This window comes from Mytilus galloprovincialis, chromosome 13 (assembly GCF_965363235.1).
Source record: "Mytilus galloprovincialis chromosome 13, xbMytGall1.hap1.1, whole genome shotgun sequence".
Lineage (NCBI taxonomy): Eukaryota > Metazoa > Mollusca > Bivalvia > Mytilida > Mytilidae > Mytilus > Mytilus galloprovincialis.
Genome location: NC_134850.1, coordinates 25,042,288 through 25,066,057, shown reverse-complemented (window position 1 = coordinate 25,066,057; position 23,770 = coordinate 25,042,288). Strand labels below are relative to the sequence as shown.

At 32.0% G+C, this 23,770-nt stretch overlaps 2 long non-coding RNA genes across 3 annotated transcripts in view; both read left to right on the top strand.

Moving 5' to 3' along the window:
- LOC143057751 (uncharacterized) overlaps positions 1–21,716 on the top strand; it is a 54,717-nt gene extending 33,001 nt beyond the window's left edge. For both annotated transcript variants that reach the window (XR_012972811.1, XR_012972812.1), the window contains 4 exons: positions 9,762–9,892; positions 13,417–14,649; positions 19,671–19,722; positions 20,599–21,716. This is a non-coding gene — a long non-coding RNA (uncharacterized LOC143057751). The remainder of the gene's footprint in view (positions 1–9,761; positions 9,893–13,416; positions 14,650–19,670; positions 19,723–20,598) is intronic.
- Positions 191–5,473, top strand: LOC143056050 (uncharacterized). The gene is made up of 3 exons (XR_012972230.1): positions 191–294; positions 4,022–4,109; positions 4,974–5,473. It is a non-coding gene; the product is annotated as an uncharacterized LOC143056050 (long non-coding RNA).
- Positions 21,717–23,770: the final 2,054 nt, after the last annotated feature.

The window sequence follows — 23,770 nt, the reverse complement described above, 5'->3', positions numbered from 1 at the left end:
TTTTAGAATCTTAAGAGGTTGCTTGCAAATTTAACTCTAAAATGAGAAGTGTATGACGATCTATAACGAATATATACATCCATCATGTGTGCAGATACGACGGCGACTATATAGGGTCTGCCATGAGTGCACTTTGTATGCCCTGCATGTGTGCACCCAGGAGGTCCTCCTGAGCGGTGTTTAGACGTACCGGGAAAATCTGATCTGATTCAGGATCAATTCATCGGTTACACTCCCCTGTCACCAGTGATTCTTTTTTGCTGACATTCTGAAAAAGTATTGTGTAGTCCCTGTGTAAGTGTTGACTCTCAACTTGCACATGTGATTTTTTGACACTCCCTGGACTTCTGCAAAAACAGAAAGTCACAGGACATTCCGACAAAAAGTCACAGGACAAAAAGTCAAACACATGTCAAACTCAGGCATAAAGTAACAATTAAAGTTAATAGGACAAAAAGTCACAAACAATTTGTTGACAATTGATTGAATATAAATGAAAAAAGATTTTGAAATATCTTCTTTTTATTACATATATTCATTTTTAATTTTAGGAAATTGTTCATAATATAAAAAAGAAGATGTGGTATGATTGCCAATGAGACAACTGTCCACAAGAGACCAAAATGACACAGACATTAACAACTAGAGGTCTTTACGGCCTTCAACCATAAGCCAATATAAAGAAGGTATGGTATGATTGCCAATGAGACAACTGTCCACAAGAGACCAAAATGACACAGACATTAACAACCATAGGTCACCAAACAGCCTTCAACAATGAGCAAAGCCCGAGGTAAAGCCCATACCGCATAGTCAGCTGTAAAAGGCAATCATACTATATCTTTTTTTTTATATTTACATGTTAAAAAATGCATGCAAATGTAATCAAAAGCTGCACACAAACGTAATGATTTTTGTGTGCAAATGTAATGGTAATGTGCGCAAACCTAATGCACTGATTTATTTGTTTTTAATAAATTTTAATTTAAAGTTGCTACATCATGTTCATGTATAAAACTTCAAGAAAAATACAAAAAGAGTGTTTCTTGTTCAAAGAAAAATAATCTCAAAACTAAATTGTGACTTTTTGTCCTGTGACAGTGTGTGACTTTTTGACTGTGACTTTCTGTCCTGCATTCAGATTGAATAGGGGAGTTTGGTTGACCCCGCCTCCCTCTATCTGAGACTACTATCTCAGTGATGAGCTTTATGTTTCATGTACAAATGTATTGTGCTTGTCATATATATGTATGTCGGATAAAAGCTCTACAGACCTTTAATATGTTGTATTGTTATGTATAACCGACAATAAATAAATAGCCCCTAACAAGTAAGAATTAGGTTACTTCTTTTTGTTTTGACATCTTGCATGGGTTTTTATAGCCCCGTATTAAAATTATGCCCCCACTTTAAAAAAGGGGGGGGGGGTATACTGTTTTACCCCTGTCTGTCCATCCATCCTTGCGTCAGTCAGTCCGTCATGTCTGTCCGATGAATATTTTTCTTCCCATTTTCCTTAGGAACTACAATAGAAGGATTTCTGAAATTTGGTTTCAGGGTTAAATAAGTCAGCTATACCGTGTGATGCATTTTCAGATTCATCACTCGACAACTTCCTGTTTTCCCAACACTTGTATGATTTTACACATGATAGCCAAGTTGAAAGTTGAAAACTAACAACCTAATTTATGTACAAAAAAATTGAAAAACAGATATGTTACACATAAACAAACGACAATCACTGAATTATCGGATCCTGACTTGGAACAGGCACAACCATAACAAATTGGCAGGGTATAAGGAACTTTGAAAATATTTAGTTTTTGTGGTTTGGTCAATTTTTCGGATACTGTAAGCAATAAGGCCCCTTTATTTAGTGAATGAAATAATTGTAAGATGCACTTATCTGTCTGTCATATTTTATATGAACTTGACCTCATTTTCATGCATGGTTCATTGGTCAATGAAACACTGCATTGTTTTGTCAGTTTATCATATGTTTAAAGTTACAGGTAGATTATATTTGGTAGATATGAAACAATTGTAAGGTGTGCATGTCTGAATGGCAGATTCATATATAAACCATGACCGCATTTTATTGTTCTTTGGTCAATGATAAGTTTTCTTGGTTTTGTCATTTTATCAGGCCACATTTAAAAGAATGTCTGTTTCCCCTCCCCGGGTCTACCCTTTGTAAACAGACCAGGAAGGCAGGTTTTTTTTAGCTCACCTGACCTGAAAGGTCAAGTGAGCTTTTCTCATCACTTGGCGTTCGTCGTCTGTCGTCCTGCGTCCGTCGTCTGTAAACTTTTACAAAAATCTTCTCCTCTGAAACTACTTGGCCAAATTCTACCAAACTTGGCCACAATCATCCTTGGGGTATCTAGTATAAAAAATGTGTGGCGTGACCTGTCAAACCAACCAAGATGGCCGCCATGGCTAAAAATAGAACATAGGGGTCAAATGCAGTTTTTGGCTTATAACTCAAAAACCAAAGCATGTAGAGCAAATCTGACATGGGGTAAAATTGTTGACCAGGTCAAGATCTATCTGCCCTGAAATTTTCAGACGAATCGGACAACCTGTTGATGGGTTGCTGCCTGTGAAATGGTTATTTTAAGGAAATTTTGCAGTTTTTGGTTATTATCTTGAATACTATTATAGATAGAGATAAACTGTAAAAACAATAATGTTCAGCAAAGTAAGACCTACAAATAAGTCAACATTATCAAAATTGTCAGTTGACCCCTTAAGGAGTTATTGCCCTTTATAGTCAATTTTTAACAACTTTTCATAATTTTTTGTAACTTTTTTAAAAATCTTCTTCTCTGAAACTAGTTTGCCAAATTTAACCAAACTTGGCCACAATTATCATTGTGGTTTGTAGTTTAAAAAATGTGTCCGATGACTCAGCCTACCAAACAAAATGGCCGACATGGCTAAAATTAGAACATAGTGGTAAAATGCAGGTTTTGCTATATATCTTTGAAACTAAGACATTCAGGGCAAATCTTTCAAGATTTAAATGTCCATCAGAATAAGATATATCCCCTCACAAATTTTCAGTTGAATTGGACAACCTGTTGTTGGGTTGCTGCCCTAAAATTGGTGATTTTAAGGTAATTTTGCAGTTTTTGGTTATTATCTTGAATACTATTATAGATAGAGATAAACTGTAGACAGCAATAATGTTCAGCAAAGTAAGATCTACAAATAAGTCAGCATGATCAAAATTGTTAGAGGACCCCTTAAGGAGTTATTGCCCTTTATAGTCAATATTGAACAACTTTTCGTCATTTTTGTAACTTGTATAAAAATCATTTCTAAAACTACTTGGCCAAATTTAACCAAACTTGGCCACAATCATAATACTAGGGTATCTATTTAAAAAAAAAGTGTCTAATGACCCCGCCTACCAATGAAGATGGCCGACATCAGTAAACACATTAACAGGTGAGCGACACAGGCTCTTGAGAGCCTCTAGTTTTTTTTAACTGGATGTGATTGTCATAGCATGGTCACATGAATGGTTTGACTTGTCCAGTCCAGGCCACTTATCAGTTGTTTGTGCTCAATTTGAGTGTATTTATTTAGATTATCAATCCTTCTGCTTTCAAGCACTTTCCAAAAATGGAAACAAATTATTTTCAGGAAAAAAATAATTTCGATTTTTTTGTGGAAAATAATTTTTTGACCCGGGCGCTTATTTTTGACCCGTGTGGAGGGAGGGGAAACAAACATATTTTTAATTTTGGCCTTAGATTTTTTAAGCATAGGTCTACTTGTTGTATGGAGTGACTACAAGGTATCATATAAAAAAAGATGTCTGCCTGCCAAGGTTAATTTTACTGTGACCTCATATTCATAGAATAATGATAATATTCATGATATTGAACAGCAAGAATGATGAGTAAGTTGATGTTATATACAAATAAGACAAAATTTTCAGTTGCCTACTAATTATGTAATACATGTAGTAGTTATTTTTGTCATTAAATGATGTTTACCCTTTTATGTGTAGGGCAAGAACATGAAAGATAAAGGGGAAACTATAAACAGAAGAAATTATCAACAAAATAAGATTTACAGAGGTCAACAAAGCCTAAATGGTAAGTCCACTGTTATAAATTTTTTTGTCCTTGAATAATAATTAAATATTTATTAAAATAAGATGTGGTATGATGAAAGAGAAAACTATCCATCAGAGTTCAATTTAGTGGATGTAAGCATTGTAATTACTTATTAGAGGCCATTGATGACCTGTAAGTAATGAGAAAACCCATACCCTATACATGTTATAGTAATCTATAAAAGTCAACACTAACCAAATTTGAAACAGAGCATCAATTTAAACGTCAAATATACCAGACTAATTTATAAAAACAAAAAATTATGAAAAATAAAAATGACGGGTATGAACCAATATCAACCACTGAACTATGTACAAGCTCCTGATATTAGACAGGTATAATATGGCTGGGTTGATATAAAAATAAGAAACACTTAGCAGTCTGATTTCCAATGAGACATTTCTCCAATAGAGATCAAATGACATTTAAGGAGGCTCTAGGGTATAACAATTTCAGAAAAATGTTTTAATATTTTTTTTTCATAACTCAATTTATTTATATCTTTATCATATGGTACACCAAATCATTCAAAACAATCAATTCGGTTTGGCCCCAGATGACTTTTAAAATGCATATATCATTGAAAAAGCTCCAAATTATCTCCCTTTGGTGCAAAAAGCCATTTTTTGGCATTAAAAATGTAATATCTTATTTAACTCATCGGTGGCCTATATTTTTTATTATAATTTTAAATAAGCTGTACTTTAACTAAACTATTATAAAATTTAAGCGATTTCTGTAATTTAGTACTTGAATATTTAAATGAAAGTTTATCATAAACATGATAAAATAGCCATTTTATTGATCTCTTCACTGATAATTTTTGAGTTTGTGTATTTGTAGGTCAGAAATCTGGATTTTCATGGTCATCATTCACAGATCAATACTGAACGGAAAACTTAAAGCTGATATTTTTCTCCATAGTGCGACTTTTTTATTAATTTGAAATGGAACATGTTTTTTCCTACATTTATTTGAAAGAGGAAATTTCAACATGATGACTATAAACAAAAAGGAGTCATATCATCACGATCATTGATGCACAAGAACTTGATCATATAAATACAACAATGTAATTATCAATTGAAAGATGGAACGAATGAACAAGATATTAGAATGTTGTTGTCCAAATAAACTTGCTTTGTCTTCTCATTTGAATCTCTCCATTCAATAAAGATGTACAGAGGAAGATCTTTGAAGAACAGATTGAAAAAATGTTTTGTCTAAGAATTGCAGGAATATTCTAGTGAATGAAATTATTTATTGACTTCACTCTTATATAGTGGACTGAATAATTGTACATAGCAAGCTGTGAATAAAGAAAGCAAAAACTTTAACAAAAAGTGTTTATATTATAAATTTGCAATTATAAGCATACTATTATGTACACCACAAAGTTATATATAATTCAAATTGTTTGCCTATACAAGTATTGCAATGAACCTATAACAAAGAAAATCTTACCTCATGAAAAGAGTGAACTATTCAGTCAGAAAATGAAATATTTTTTCAGTTCTATTTTTCATAATAGAATAAACAAGACAAAGATTTCAAAACAATATTTTTTCATTTATTTAGAAATTTCATCATTTTGTTTCAGTGAAAGGACTTTATTCTTTGACTGTAAAATATTATTATTATACATTCCAAAATAAGAATAATATTTATTGTCATATAAACAAATAAAAAACATGTTTGTGACAAAATTTAAAAAAAATTATATATATGTATATATAAAAAATATAAAAAAAACTCGTATACATTTAAAACATTTTACTACCAAACAGCATTCATTGTAACATACACATAACTTTATATTTATATATATATATTTATAATTTTAATCCCATAGGATTTTATTTTGTCCCATAGGATATTAAAAATCCCATGGGATAATTATAGTTCCATGGGATTTTTTTTGTCCCATGGGACAACAAATATCCCATGGGACTACAATAATCCCATGGGACCAAAAAAAATCCCATGGGATTTAACCAAAATCCCATGGGATAATGGTAAATCCCATGGGATTTTGCCCTGTCCCATGGGATATTGAAAATCCCATGTTTTTATAATTCAAATTGCAAAATAAATATGAAAGTAACAGTATAAAACCAATGAAATTATTGAATCCCATGTAATTCTGCACATTTTGGTTATATACATGATATTGTAGCTCTTGTTTGAGGCGGCGGCGGATTTGCAAATGAGTGTTTTGCAAATTAAAAGTGTCCAGTGTTCTTATTCAAATTCTTTTTGACAAGCCTTCCTATCTCTTAATCTGTGTTTATCAGGCTTGATCGAGTTGATCTGATCGGCAGTGTGAACCTAGTTTAATTAAAGTAATTAAAAATAGATACCTGGAAAATCTGTTGTTTCAAATACAAGTAATGCGGACGAAGCTTTATATATGAGCCAGTCCATGCGAAAAGGTACAAAAACGAAAAATTTACGAAATTCTAAAAAGTGTGCATAATTATTGGTAGTAGACTTGTGATTTATAAAACACATTTACTTTCCCTCATATCATCAAGCTGTGAGCTACACGCACCTGCGAGTGTTGAGACCCCCCCCCTAGTTTTATCAAGATTTTTAGTGAATTATTTCATATATTTCAATCATTTTCAAAGTACAGTTTAAATGGCTTGATTTGCCAATTGGTAATGTTAAACCTGGTAGCAGTGGGGATAAGGCACTCGATTACGATGCGGATATCAATGCAATCAAACCGGGCAACGGTTCGAATCCCGTGCAACTAAGGTTGATTTATATAATATTAAATAGCTTACCTTAACTTAAATTTCAATTTCTAAAACACAAGATGTCATAGTTTTTGCATTTTCCCTCATGTTTTAATGTTGTCTTTCTTTCTTTAAACCTGTAGAACTGACGGAAATTATTGACTTTTGTCTCTGTAGTATCATAAATTTTTATAGTTTCTGGTCGGTATAGCATTAGTCCGGGGAACAAATGATTTTACACTTGCTCAAATACCAAAAATTCAGATATTTCTACGTCTTTTTCGGTTTTAGTTGACAAATTCGGGATAGAATTGACAATCTTATGAATGTTTACATTAATGTAATTTTTTTTCGGAGAAAATCGTTTTTCAAAAATACTATAACAAACTTTGATAAGGTGTCCTGTAAAGTTTACCAAAAGGACTTTTTGTACCTTTTCGCATGGACTGGCTCATATATATATTGTAAGTGTAGTGAAGTCGCAAACATAAAAAATTCCATCAGCACGCGGTACGCGATTTCAAAGCAGCAAACAGTTTTTATCATCATCTCGCATTGCACCTGGATGGATGCACGTTTCGTATGAAGCTAGTTTGTCTTACGAAAAATTTCGTAAATATGAACAAAATAAGAACCTTTGTAAAACTTTGTAAAACGTCACCAGTTTCTGAGCAGAAATTTGATAAACCAGGGGTATGTCGAAGAACGTTTCATCCTTTTTCTAAAAAAAAAGTTCATCGGAAGGTATACCAAGACCTTGTTGACAAATATTCTATATCAACTTCACAAATAATACACGATGGTCTTAAAGAATAGATTGTTGGTACTGGCGTTATTTCTTATCTAAAGAACAACGTGTTATAGTATTTCTTTTATTTGGCTTTAAAATATTATTTTTACTGTTAAGTCTGTTTTGGTTGTTTTCTTTTGACTTGGCAATCACCGTCTTACCATATCGTGGATCGTTTGAATAGAATAGTTGTCCATGTATGTTGAGCACATAATTCAAAATTGTAACTACATGTATACCGATTCTGAAATAACATTTCCAATCACATGTTATTGCATCACGGCAAATTTAAAATGAATATATGAACGTTTTTTAACGGATCGAATCACTGAGTTAACGTTACTAACAGACGCAATCTTTGATTGTGATTCACAATTTTTTTTAACCTGAAACTTCAAAATAAATTTGTTCAAAAGTTTCAAGGAATTGATAAATGAAGACAACTAACAAAATTACGACTAGTGGATGTTGATACATTTTTGGCATGCTTTAAATGATAGATACAGTTTCGATGTAAATTTACCACTCGTCCAATAATTTTAATTGCGTTAAAAGTAACATGTACATGTGTAGGTTGAAAATCCTTCACATCAAAAAGTAAACTTCAACCTATTCTATTCACGTTGTTTGTCTGGCTAATTGCGCTTGAGCATTTTATATCTCTGTGTTTATTTCTTGTTTTAACTTTTATTAACCTGATGAAGTTGTTCCAAAAGCTAGTGTGTTGTACGAACTTAAAAAAAATCGGAATTACAGGTTTTTATATAATTTAAGATAAGTTGATATGCAGATTTACTAGTATATATATATATAGATGTAAATGTAAATTGTGTGATAGGGGTTTTATATTGACCGTATAATTTTGTCTTGCCAAACTAGAGTTCAGGAATTATTAATGTCAAGACGCAGAAAACGTTAAATTCTTAAACACTTTTATTTTAACTACTTTTTAAAGACACAATGCTTGTAATGTACTACGTATCTATAATAGTACTCCAAATAATAACCAAAAACAACAACATTTGCTTAAAATCACTAATTCAGGGGAAGCAACCTAACAACAACAGTTTGTCTGATTCGTCTGCAAATTTTAGGACAAATATATCTTAGCCTGATGAATATTATTGTCTACGTCAAATTTGCTATTAATACTTTGGTTTCAGAGATATAAGCCAAAAATCTACATTGTACCCCTATGTTCTATTTTTAACCATGGCGGCAAACTTGGTTAGTTGGCCGGGTTATTGGACACATCATTTAAACTAAATACTTCAATGATGATTGTGGCCAAGTTTGATTAAATTTGGCCCAGTAGTTTCAGAGGAGAAGATTTTTGTAAAAGTTAACAGACGACGACGGACGACGGACGACAAGTGATGAGAAAAGCCCACTCGACCCATTTGGGCCATGTGAGCTAAAAAAGGAAATGAAAAAACTGGAATTGGTATTGAGTTGTCAAGTACTTTCTCTTTTCGCATTTCTTGATCTGTGTGACAATATGTCTTGGCACAAGTAAAATATCTGTTTTCAGCAAATGATCGGTCGGAATTTAATTATGACGTCAAATTTTCTTGGTTGCTTCTGAATCTCCCATTGTGACCTCATGACAAAAGGCGACATCATATATAAAGAACATAACTTCCTTCAAATATTTAAAAAGGAAGGATACAAAATCAATAGAGAAACATATGTCAACACTATAGCTCATGTATTATGATATTTCTCCACTTTCGACAGTTAAACTTTAAATATTTTAAAAGCTCGGCAAGCCTCGCGCTTTTAATATTAAAATCCAAGTGTCTCGAGTGGAGAAATATCGGACACACTAGTTGCAGCTGTAAAATCTATATTTATCGATTGTTTCGAAAGGACAATTCTTCACAGTGTAGGTTTGGAGACTGACTATAAAAATATCATATGAATGCACTGATTCGGTCATTATCACAGTATAGGCGAAGAGAGAAATGCTTTAGAATAAGTGATAGGCTATATAGCTACGCATACCATGACAGTTTCCAAAAGTTAATACACATCATACATATGTTTTATTATAGTTGGTTTGTATTATATTTATAATGGTTATCATTCTGTATCATTTAGAAAAATTAAGTGTATGGATAGATAATATCCATTGCTATGCATCACAATCGAATATACAAGACACAAGTAAGGACAGTATCAGCCCTTCAATCATCATGATTTGTACTGGAGAAGACACTATAGATGATCAGGTAGGTCAATAATTTAGAAATAAGTTTAATCATTTCATGTGATTGTTCATACATGTATTATATGTATGATTTATAGTAAGGAGCATTATAGTATTTATCAAAAATAAGGATACATGAAAAACCTCTATACATATTAAAACATCTAGTTAATTAAGTTCTGTGTTGATCCACAAATTCCAATTAAAATGAAACAAGTGGTTGAAATGTATTTTAGTGGTTGTCGTTTGTTGATATGTTACATATTTGTTTTTCGTTCATTTTTTTTCTACATAAATTAAGCCGTTAGTTTTCTCGTTGTAATTGTTTAACATTTATCATTTCGGGACCATTTATAGATGACTACAGCAATGCTCATTGTTGAAGGCCGGAAGGTGACCTATAATATTTGTTAAATTCTGTGTCATTTGATCTCTTGTGGATAGTTGTGTCATTGGCAGTCATACCACATTTTTTTTTATATTTAATGTTGGATTTACTTTCACTTAACCTACATTCAACTCTTTTGAATATCATTTTGGGTAAAATTAATGATATCATTTTTTTTAATTTTTATTTTGAGGTCGGAGCAAAGAATAGTCGGATTTGACTATATATGTATATGATGGGTTGGGTCATACTTCTTTTGGAATACTACATGTTACCTACATGTATCATGCGTAAAACCCGGCTCTGATTGTTTATTAGGTATATAACAGTGAAGTTCTCGTATTAATTTAATATCTAGATATACATAAACTAGTTTTCACTTGACGTTAAATATTCATCTATCATCCATTTGTCTTCGTGACAAGAACACTCCTCATCAGTGACCATAAACTGAAGGTCGAATGTTTTGAAACAAGAAAAAAATGCTTTTCCAAACGGTTATGCTGTGCATATGAGATCAGGGGTGTTCAAGTTACAGTTTGAATTTATCAAGAAGGGACTAGGTTTACTCTTATTAAATAGAAAGCATTCTGATGCATTTTTTAAGTTGTTATAACGCGTTTTCCTCCACCAACTGAATAGTTATCAAAGGTACCAGGATTATATCCATTCAAATATTGCCATATTATACTCTGCATTATGTCACAATGACCCATGCAATTTCAATCAAGTTACTCAAGTCATTTTAACTTGTTTTAGATATATATAATACTTGAAATGATTAAACCCATTTTTCTCTAAATATTTTCACTTGATTTTAGTAAAACTTAAGGTTTAAGCAATATATAAATAGCAAATATTTGCTATAATTTGCTAAAATCAATCCTAAAAGAGGAACACAAATTAATGAAATTATATTCACGAATTCCGTAAATTAAAGTAATACTTTGCAACTCGATTGAATACATAGTAAACCAGATATGTTGTAAACTATTTTACGAAAACATTTTAATTCAAGGCAAAATTACATCCAACATCGATTTAAAAAATAGAGATTTGAATGGGATTTTCAAAATGGCTGAAGGGTTTAGAAGTGTCGCATGTATTTTTAAACAGATAGAAAATGAGAGAAAATATTATCATTGTCGCCTCCCTGAAATGAATTGCACAAATTTACCACATGTCGTACATAGAATTCAAAACAGTACTTTACCCAACTAGCCTCTCTTTGATATCAACAAATGTCTTAAACTAGTACGACATTTTTCTTAATTTTTTTTTTAGCAAACTTGCTTCTTCAGAAACGCGTTGTTAGTGCCTTGGTAAAACTAGTCTGTACGTATTGGTTCGTAGACATTTCATGAATCTGTAGAATCAACTATCGAGAAAAAATGTGATGAAAGCATCTATATCTATATCTACATAGTTATAAAAAAAAATGAAGATTTTCCAATGAAACAACTTCCACTAAAGTTCAGAGGAAGAAGATGGGCATGTACAATAACAACAAAAAATGTTTAATCGACTATAAAAGGCCCTGACATGACAAATATAAAACAGTTTAGAAAACTAACGGATAACAAAACAATTTACGGAATCCAATATGACAGACATGAGCCAACGACAACCCTGAACTACAGGCTCCTGACTTGGGACAGGCAAATAAAAAAATGTGGAGGCGTAAAATATGTTTGTAAGCTCTCAAACGATATCCCCTTCTTTAACCTGGGACAGTGGTGAAACAGTAGAACAACACAACAAACCATAAAAAAATAGATGAAACAAATTCATCAGACCGATACAACAAAAACATCAAACAGAAACACAGACAGGGTATATCTCTAATAACAAAACGACACATCTGATATAACTCGTAGTTGCCAACATCTAGTTTAAATTCAATTACAACTTATATTCAAATCATGTATCTAAGACTAACATATCAATTAGTGAACCTCTAGTGTTTACTTGAAACTTAGGCATGTCAAATGATGTAGATCGTTTGCACAAAGGGTTGTCCTAAATGAATATACAATAAGTAGACACTTTCAGGATGTTTTATTTTTGTTAAAGCAAAACATATCCAGATTGTTTCGCTCTAGTCTGTGTCATATTTTATTAGCTATCACCTAGAAAATTTCTTTCAGTGTGGATTTAGAAGTTAACGAGAAGATTTTGATGTTCTATTGTAATCTTTTTAGTTTAGGTATCCTGTTCATATCACAACATATGTTTTTTTTTACATTTAGAGTGTTATTCTGTTTTATGACTTCTAGTTTTATGTGTACAGTTTTATGGACTGTAAAGGCTTATCAAAGTTACCAGGCTTATACTTTAACACGCTAGACGGGCGTTTCGTCTACATAAGACTCATCAGTGATGTCCAGATCAAAATAGTAAGATATCCAAAAAAATAGTATAAAGTTGAAATGCATTGAGGACCCAAAATTCCAAAAAGTTGTGTCAAATACGGCTAAGTTAATACATTGTATGTGTCTGGAATAAGAAAATCCTTATAGGTATTTCGAATCAATGCATACTTTGGCAAACAGTATGTGAATGGGATTTTTTATTTTGTTTTTCTTTTTAGGGCATAGTTTTTACTGTTTTTATTGGACTTTTTGATTTGATTTGTCCCTTTGTAATAACTCTCTGCATTTAAATCATTCATTTTAGCTATACATAACAATATCGGCTATATACATACATGCAGTACTTTACTCGAAACAAATATAAAATAGTCATCTTAAGAAACTTTTCTAAAACCAATTGTGAATTAGTTCTGTAGTTTCAGCGTGAATTTTATAAACATTTTTACCACAACGACGAATGACAGAAGACGACGTATTCGAAGTGAAGGCAATAGCTCATGTTCCCCAAATAGGACATATTAGCTTATTTAGTTTTCAAATATTGATATTTCAGTTTAGTGTTGATGTAATCATTTTCTTTTAAATATTGATATTTCAGTGTAGTGTTGATCATTGTTGATGTTATTATTTTCTTTTAAATTTGTATTCTAGCATTGAAGTTAGTCGTTATTCACACAAAAATTATTTGAGTACTCAAGATAAATTAATGAAAGCTTTGCTTTTTCAACTACAAGCAGGTTATTCAACAGGCGTATTACTAATATAGTATTGAATTTTTACTTTCAGAAGATTCTTGATCAAAAGAAGAGAGAATTGAATAAGAGTTTTACAAAATTCAAGGGGACTAACCTTCGTTTTACTCATATTCGTGGAGGGATAAATTATATTTCGAATATAAGCCAATCTGAGGACGCCTTCAACGCATTACGACAGATAATTTTTGAAATTGCAAGCGAGGCAGATGAAATGGATATGTGGGGTTATGAGTATCCTGTCAGATGGATTTTCTTAGAAAAAATCTTAAACAAACGACGAAAAAATGACGAGAATGTTTTAAAATTTGATGTTATCATGGAAGAAGCGAAAAAGAGTCCTCCCCGAATTAAGTCTGAAAACGAATTGGTTTTATTTTTAAAATTTCAGCATGACATTGGTAACTTAATTTTCTACGACGTAGATGGCTTAAAGGATTATGTTGTATTAAACCCGTCCTGGTTATTAGATGCATTTAAATGTATTATTTGCGCAAATGAATTTAAGCAATTTTCAACACAGCGTAATTCTAAAGCATTGCAGAAGTTTGCAGAAACTGGAAAAATTTCTACCGACTTATGTAAACGATTGTTTGAAGATAAAAGTAAGGAACACGCAATCCATACATCATTTGTTCTAGGCGTAATGGAAAAGTTCGACATCATCGTTCAATTCGATAATACATCGTTTATATGTCCAAGTGGCATTAGCATGGAAAAAGATGAAAAAGAATCAGACGCATTTGAGGGTTTATTTGCAGAATTCAACATAAATACAAACACATGTTTTATTTCGCCGTGGCTCTGCATGGAATTTGATTTCTTGCCACCGTCTTTATACAATCTCTTACTGGTCTTCTGTTTGCGCGATACTTCATTTGAACATCCAAGACTTTATCCTAACATGGGAATATTTTGCATACAAGAAAGCAACGGACGAGATAAATTTATTCTTTGTAAATCGAAGAACACGATTAAAATTCAAATAGTTCAGTCAACATCCAAAAATTACAAATTTTCAGGCCAAAATACCGAGATAAAATCCAATGGACGGGTACTTTTTATCAATATATCAAATAAAATCGATACTATAAAAGCGCGATACGACATATATTTGAAATATGAGCTCAGCATTACATGTGGTGATGCACCTTGCATTCCAGTGGATCTATCTTCTCGTAAACACTTAGCAAGAAAACAATGGTGTGATCTTCATGAAGATGAACATAACCTTAAAGATTTATTCAGATTTTGGTTTCAAATATACGTAAGTAAACTGCTTTTATCGCAATTAAGGGACATGCTTTTTCAAATAAATACTTGTTTTATAAAAGATGGGCCATAGATACGGTACTTGAGGGTTTCAATAAAGTCATATATAAGTTTGGAGTATTAACTTGCATAAGAAGAGCGTTTCTGTATAACTCCTCCTTCAGTTTGAATGCTAGGAAGTTTTCACATTGATGGCTGTTTGAAGATGTGCATGTGGGCATGTTTTTTTTATTAATAGTTGCTCTTTTGCAAGCTGGTAGAACTTTATTAAATTTTAGGGTTTACGCGGTTAAATATATAGTTCTGTATAACTCCTCCTACTATTTGAATGCTAGGAAGTTTTTACTTTGCTTGCTGTTCGTACATATAATAAAGGTGTGCATATATTCAGGGTTTTGATTTTGGTTTATATTTTCTCTTTTGGGAGATAGTTGAATGTCATGTTTGGCATATGGCAAATCAAGGGTACTTTACTCATGATTTGAACCACGTGACTTTGGCCCTTTTGAGCAAATTACTTCTCTTAGTTTAAGATTGAATTTATAAATTGTTTCAAATTTGTGGATAGTCCAGTTCTGGCATGGATCTAAAACAAATGTGTCTTTGAAAACTTCCCTACGGCGGAAAAGTTGTGTAATACTAAGGGAAAATGCGGAAAATTTGACTTTATGCGAAATGGGAAGGTTGAAATTATCCTGTTTTTAAAAGAATTTTGACAAAAACTTAAGAAAGCATGTAAGTTAAACTTATTTTACTTTAAAATTCAAACTACAAGGTGTTTCCCTATAAGCGGATATACATGTATCATGAACAATATCCTCTTGTATTGATTTCTGTTTTGAACCTTGGTTTTCTGTGATTTTTGGTATTTTTTGATATTTTTTTTTTTTTGCAATTATACTACGGTTAAGTCTCAAATTTTTAAACTAAAAAGGCATAAAGTTTTCAAAGTATACAATGTTCATTTGTACACGAACAGAAACCTAAACACATGTACAATTCACCCATACTTTGTGCTTTTACAGATAGAACTTTGCATCAGCAACATGTGCATCATGTGTGTCCCCCAGACATAATAATATCTCAAAGAAAGTCTCAAATTAACTTTGTTATAATACAGTTATTTCAGAGTGCAGGGGCATAACTTTGTCTTGTTTATTCTTTTTTTTTTGTATAATGTTAGTCTTTTTTTTACTTTTTTTTCATCAATGACGATCAGTTAATTTTGACTATTCTCTTTTTGGTATATGTTGCCTCTCTTATATTTGATGTAAACCTTTATGGAACACATTAATAACTACCATATTACACCGTTGTTCAAAAGTCATGAAAAATAAGGATACAAAGTAAAAGCAAGGGAAATATATGAACTATAAGAGGGGGAAAGGCACAATAGGATAACAGAGGTGCTACAAAAACAAACACCAACATGCATAGGAATCGTTTTTTTTTAGCAATTGCAATATTTCTGACTTGGTGCAGGACATTTCAAGAAAAGACATGGTCGGTTGAACCAGGTTGAATGGCACGCCAAACCGCCCAATGTATGACGATGCACAAACATACTTAACAACATTCATTACAAAGAAACACACAAACAAATAAGATAATAGTCGACACAACATGCAAACAGCAAATAAAAAAAGAAAATATATTATTCCATCAACAATAAACGCCACAGTATGTCATGTATATCAAAAACAGGATGCGCTTAAGTACGTAACTAATATGCACTATCGATGATCATTGTTTACAAAAATTTTACAATTCTCTTCCAAACAATTTTTATGACAATGATGTTATTGAAAGGCAATATAATAATTATATTGTCTACAAACGATAGAACATTATTAGTTACATAGTGTGCTAGTGACCTAATACGGTATATATGGGGTCAGTAAATTCCATATGGGGTGAGAGCGAAGCTCGAATCCCCATATGGAATTTACTGACCCCATATATACCGTATTAGGTCACTAGCATACTATGTAACGAATTTATCTTACCGACTATCTTAACGTGTGCAATTTAGACCTATCAAAATGAGCAAGTCCTCAATATTGTTAGCATTAAGAAACTTCTTCCATTGATCCTACAAAAACAGATACCAACAATAACAACTTGTTAGATTTAAATGTGTTTTATGAATTTATTTCAATCTTAATCATCAATTTCTTCGTCTGTTGAAACCTTTACGATTTTTTTCTCATTACTGTTTTGTTTTTATAAAGGGACGTAACACCACTACTAACTGTGTATGAAATAAGCCCCGCCTACCTACTACCTAATATGGAATATAAAGGGACGTAACTCCACTACTAACCGTGTATGAGATAAACCCCGCCTCCCTACTAACCTAATATCAAATATACACGGTCTTCACGAGGGCTCTTTTAACCAATCACATTCCTAGAAATGTATAGGAGCTAAGATAAAATCGATTGTCCAACCGAAATCCTAATAGAAATATCAAAAATAGATACATGAACGTTTGATTAACAAAATACGGAGACACGTCGTATAGCACTACAAATTCACAACCGGTATGATGTTATTGAAAGACAGTTTTATAATTATTTGGACATCAAACGATTAGACATTACACATTATTCAACCGACACCATTACCTTAAACTTAACAGAAACATAACAAAATATGTACAAAATAACGCGTCATGAGCATGAACATGATGGAACATGATGGAACCAATCATATGTCTTTAGTTTTTATTGTAAAGTCTGCCTTTTGTTTCTAAACTAACACAGGCAAAGAAATTATGTTTTAAAAATAAATGCCACACAATAGATTCATAATTTTATCATCAATTATGCTACAGATTCAAGATTTCAAGATTTTATTGTACACTCTGACAGTTTACACTTATACATAATATACAGCTTGACAGAAGTGGTATAATAACGGAACAACATTGAAATAAACATATATACAGGTCAATTTGATATAAGCAATCAAATATACCGTCACATATGGTTATATGACACGTAATTTAAACGATTCAAACAAATACACATATCGTGACATATATATATATATATATCATATGATTAATTGGATTATAACGCACAACTTAGATAAAGTAAGTACTAAACAGTTTCTTTTATCAAAAATACTTTATGAGTTTTTGCAAAAACAATGCCACATTATTGAGCACTTTTATATTACAATAGTATAGCAAACCAAATAGCTTGTCCTCTGTTGGGTTCACAAAATAATATCGTGGTATATGTTTTTTTCTAATTCTTTCAATATTAGGGTTACAACATACTAACAGATAATGAAATTCATTTCCTATCGCCCCCACGTCACATAATGTGCATATTCTGTCCTCAAGAGGTATATTTAACCATCTACTGGCTTCTATAGGCAATTTCAAATTTGAACATTGCAGTTTACTCAAGTGAACTCTGCGTTGTTTATTTAGTTTCATTAAGTAGCCTTCAAGACAGAAATTCCTTTTAAATAATAAGTAAAGTTCCCCTCTCGAGGCACTTTTAGCAATACTGTGTCATTTTTGTACAAATTTGTCGTGTAAGATTTGTTTACCATAATATTTTATACTATTTTACTAACAATTTCTTGGCTATCCCACACAAACGATAAGCCAACATCATTCAGTATAGATTTCTCATTTAATTTCCATTTGATTGCATATTTCCTGAACAATTCATTTCATACAGTAACTTATACATAATACTAGACAGTTTAGAATCATTCGAAAGTAGTTTTACCCAAAAATTAAGTATACGTAGTTTTACATGTATGTCTAGTGGGTATCTACCTGTTTCGCCGTACACCATAAAGTTTGGCGCTGATCTTCGGACAGAGAGCACCTTCTTTAAAAATTGCAATTGCACCGTTTCCAATATGTCTAATTTTTCATGTCCCCAAATTTCGATCCCGTATAAAAGTATAGGATCAATTAAAGAATCAAATAGCTTAAGCTGTAGATCTTCTGGAATAGATATATTCCTAATCTTTCTATATAGAGCATAAGGTGCTTTCTGTCCTTGTTCTGCTAACTTCTTTTTCGTTATTACAAATTTCACATTTTGGTTTAAAAGCAAACCAAGATAGGGGTACGACTCCACTCTTCAATAATTGAACCATATAGTTTAAAATTATCCATCATAACGTACTTTCTTTTAGAGAATACCCTCACTTTGGTTTTTTCAATATTTACTGAAAGTTTCCAAATATTACAATATTGTTCAAAAACATCTGAACACTTTTGCAGTGCTGCTGTTGATTCAGCTAATCTTATTGTATCATCAGCATACAATAGAATAAATAACAACAAAAACATATTCAGGTGTCAGTCAAAAGTTTTTTATGATACGGTTAGAGTCCTGATATACCATTTTCACGGGGAAAAGTCTCAAGGTCTGAAAGAAATACAGAAAATAAGAAAGGAGATAAATTTTACCCTTGACGAACTCCGACTTCACATGGAAAAAACCGTGATAACTCCCCCCCCCTTTTTTTTGATACAAGACTTGATATTGCCATAGATATTATAAAGAACCTTAAATATCTTTCCCGTGATATTATAGTTTATATGTTTTTTCCAAAGTCCCACCCTCAAAACAGTATCAAAAACTTTCCTGAAATCTACAAAAGTACAAAATAGTTTCTTATATTATTGTGATAAAAATATAATTATATCAAAACATGTAGTATAAATATATTGTCATTTGTACTATATCCTTTTCTAAATCCGGTTTGTGCCTTTGTTATAGTTCTATCAGTTCAGCATACTTTGTCAACCTACTATTAAGTATTGCTGTAAAAAGTTTACCAGGTGAGGACACTAGTGTAATACCTCTATACGAATCTTGGTTGTTCGGATCGCCCACAGAAACATAAAAACTATCTTAGCGAGCTAAATCATTTATAAATATTTCCAGTAATTGAGGTGTACATGAGGTAATTATCATTGACATTAAGTAAGAACATTGATTAATACATAAGTAGCTTCACATATTCTTTTTGTTGCAGGAGCAAACATCAATTCCGGAAGATGTTATAGAAAAAATTAACAATCAAAAAGGTATGTTAAATATACCGCTAAAATGATAACATTACATGATACGAATATAGTAAAATAAATACAGGAATACTCAAGACAGAGAAAAACATTAATGAATTGTAATCTCTCTCTCTCTCTCTATTAATGAATTGTAATATCTCTCTCTCTCTCTCTCTCTCTCTCTCTCTCTCTCCCTCACAGTATTTTGACCATTTTTATTCATGCATGTTCAGGACGTGGAACAATTAACTATATGTAGGTCATAAAATAAGAGTTGTGGTAATTTAGTCTGCCATTGGAAAATAAGGGAAAAATTAATAAGGATAGATATGTTGCTTTGTACATTGTACCAGACTCCTTAAGAACCTGCTAATGTTTGGAAAAAGTACTTATCTCAGTATGGATAACAGTTTGGTTTATTAAACAGTACTTAAAAAAACCGTACAGTAGACATTTCTCGTTTATTCAATTCAATTCAATTCAAAGTTTTATTGCCATATAAACTATACAGTTTGTGACATTTATTGAAGAATTTTGTCTAAAACTACTTAAAAAATAAATCCCGCCCTTCGGGTACCTAATTCATGTCTACAGTTATGACAGTAATGAAATTGTAAGACATAATGAAAGTAATATAAATGAGATGTATGTAATTGCATACTAGAATGTAATTAGTTTAACAGTTTTTCACAACGATGCAAAGCAAATGTCACAAAATGTATCCAATATAATATATTTTTTTATAAAATCTTCCAATTTTACAGCATACATGATCTTCACAGTTTGTGAAACTCAGTGAGCAAAACACTTAATCTTGTAATCGCGGTCAACTGCACTATAATCAAACCAAAGTTATTTTTTCAAGTAATAAATTCGATGCTTCATTATCTTTTTCAGAAAATATATCAACCACAGAAGAATCATTACACCAAGCTCAAATACCAGTTGAATACAATCTCCAATTGTCTGTCTATTTGCGTGAAAACATCAGATTAAATGAGAAAGAATGCCGACAAATTACAGACTGTAGTAGAATAGGCACTAGATTAGTGTTTACTGATTGTTCGTTTGGACTTTTTATTTGTAATACAGACACTACTGATGTCCATTACATTCCTCTGAAGTCCTTTAGACCGTATTACATAACAGAGGTAGATAGCAACACTGCGGCAGTATCCTGTTCAATTAAAAACACCATACTAATAATAAATATTTCTACAGGTTCTGTCACCGGTACAATCGAAACCAGTAGTTGCTGCTACGGGTTATCATATGATGAGGATAAACTATATGTTGTTGTTGGATGCGGGAACATTTGTGTGATGGACCTGACAGGAAAAGTCATACGCAAGATACTATTACCCCTAGATACTTACACAAACATAACAGACATAACAGTATACAGAGACAAGTTTGTCTGTATAGACCGTACTTCAATATATTGCTGTTCGCTAGATGGAAAAGAAATGTGGAAGTTTGAAAATTTTGGATATGGTGAATTACGGCGTGTGACAGCAGATTCTGAGGGGAATGTGTATATGACTAATTATTACAAAACGACTGTAATAGTAGTCTCGAATAATGGGAAACACTATAGAGAAATTCTTACCGATAATAATGAATTGAAATGGCCGTGTGGAATTGATTTTGACAGGAAAGAAAATCTTCTGTTGGTTAGTAATGAACATGACGGAAGGGCTTTTCTATATGACATAAAAATGAAATAAGCATAAATATTTAGACAATTAGTTTACTCGGATTGGTATATGTTTGTAAAATAAGTCATTTAAAATGTAGTACTATTATCTTTTGTTTTCTGTTTTCGTTTATTGATTGTTATGTGGTTATATAAATGATAGAATTACAAAATACATATCTCAACAAATCATGCTATGTGCATTTGTAATCCGTATTTAACTATGAACTTCAGACAGTTTGACAATTAATATTATTATGCACATGTTGTACCAACGCTCTCTTAAATGTATGTACGACCAAAAAAAAAATCAGCTCTATATAAAGATTTTGATAATAAATTGGAGTTTTGACTTATTTTGAATCCCAATTTCTACAAATATTTTACTTTTTGATTCAAAAGACTTAACGTATATCAAAACAATTTGTATTTGAAACGGGAACTGTGCAAAACTTTAAAATGAATAACAGTCGGGTCACACATTATTAATCCTTTTTTGAGAAATATCCCCTTTCTGAAATATTATTGTCATTAATTCAGAACAAATTCCTCCCCTCTGTTCAATTTTGTATGTATATAACCACAAACAACAACCGCGTTTGGTCTTAATTCTGGTATTATTACTTGAAGTTATATGATACAGGGTTCCCAAACTTCAGAAGTTTTGAAAAGGCGAAATCGAAGTGATGTAAATGATCTCTTTGTGAAATGGAGAGGTAAATACATGTAATCTGAATCATTTAATTCTTGGATCAAACAATCAGACATGGAGTCACAACCTCTCTGTAAGCTTTATACTCTTGACGATTCGCAAATTCTATAAAGGATATGCTAATGAGAAGGTTACTAGTAACCAATGAGTTTAAAGTCCTGATAATGATGCAACGTATTGACCTGACTTTTTTAGAGCCTCGATATCTACTCTTATTAGTTTTAACACATTTCTCTAGGTCAATCTATCGATTTTTTCTTTCTTGTTCTTCTTAATTAATTGCATACCAACCATTCCTCACCGGGTACTCTTCCACCTTATTTTCGGGAAGTTCACGAATCAAGTGGTTCTGCATCTTTAAGTTTGTATATGACCATTTTTTATCTGACCAGAAATTCTTACAACTAGTCATTGCTGACTCTGATCTGTCTTTTTTACGGTCTCGAGTGACACTTGCGTTGGCTTTATTCATAGCTAAACTTTAGTTCCTTTAGATATAATTTAACATAGCGCCTCCAGAAACCTTGCGCAAACAATGCGCTTGTGTCTCATCTACAAAACCTATATAGCCATACCCCATGACACTCCTCATTATTTTTCTCTAGAAGGCATGGAATAGACCAATCCCCCTGTTTTATCCAAATTTATCAAATTTTGAGCCCTAGTTTCAGATTTTTTAACATAGCGCAACTCGAAACCTTGCTCAAACGATGCGCCTGTTTCTCCTCTACAAGATCTATATAGCCAATTAACCAAGTATAAGTAAATTTTGTCTCAAGAGTATCTAGTACTATCTATATAATTTTGTTCTGCAAATTCGTTTGTTAGTTCAATTAAACAAAGACATCAAAGGTGCTATTTTTGCAGGGAAGGACTACTAATACATACGTTCTAAGTTAAAGTGGGTGCATCAGTGGTCTAACACCTACAACCAATCCGTTGACTGGTTCATATTTAATGTGGTACTGAATACAAGCCTGAAAAGAGGTATTGCTTGTTTTATTAATAGATAGGATAAATACCATTTCATGATGTAGAAATTGCAATTTCTAGATGGAATTACTGCCCTTTAAAAAAAAAAGTTAACGGCCGTTGCTGTCTTTTTTATTTTTTTATTTTAGATATATCGCCTTATTGTTTGCTAGCGTCAGCCTGGTAAATGTCTCTCATACTAAAATATCAAAAAGCATTCACTACAGATTTCACAACTGTAACGGCCACGATAGCAATACAGGTTTAGTTACATGTATGTAATAACAGTGAAAACATTATATAAAATTTATATACTTTACTAAAATGTCAAGCTGTAAAATAGATCGAATTTTAATTTCCAACTTCTATATTAATAACACAAACGTACACATTAGAATGTAGAATATCGTTTGTAATAAGGTTTGAATTCTACAGATATATAAAAATAAGGAGATGTGGTATGATTGTCAATGAGACAACTGTCCACCAAATTTCAAATGAAGTTGATTGAAAATTCATAGGTAATCGTACAGAGAAAAACCCTTACCGTGTTGTCGGCTATAAAAGGCCCGGACATGAAAAATATCAAAGCAATTCAATAGAGAAAACTAACAGCCTAATTTTTAACACAATAGTTTTACGAAAAACAAATATGACAGAGATGAATCAACGAAAATCACCGACATAAA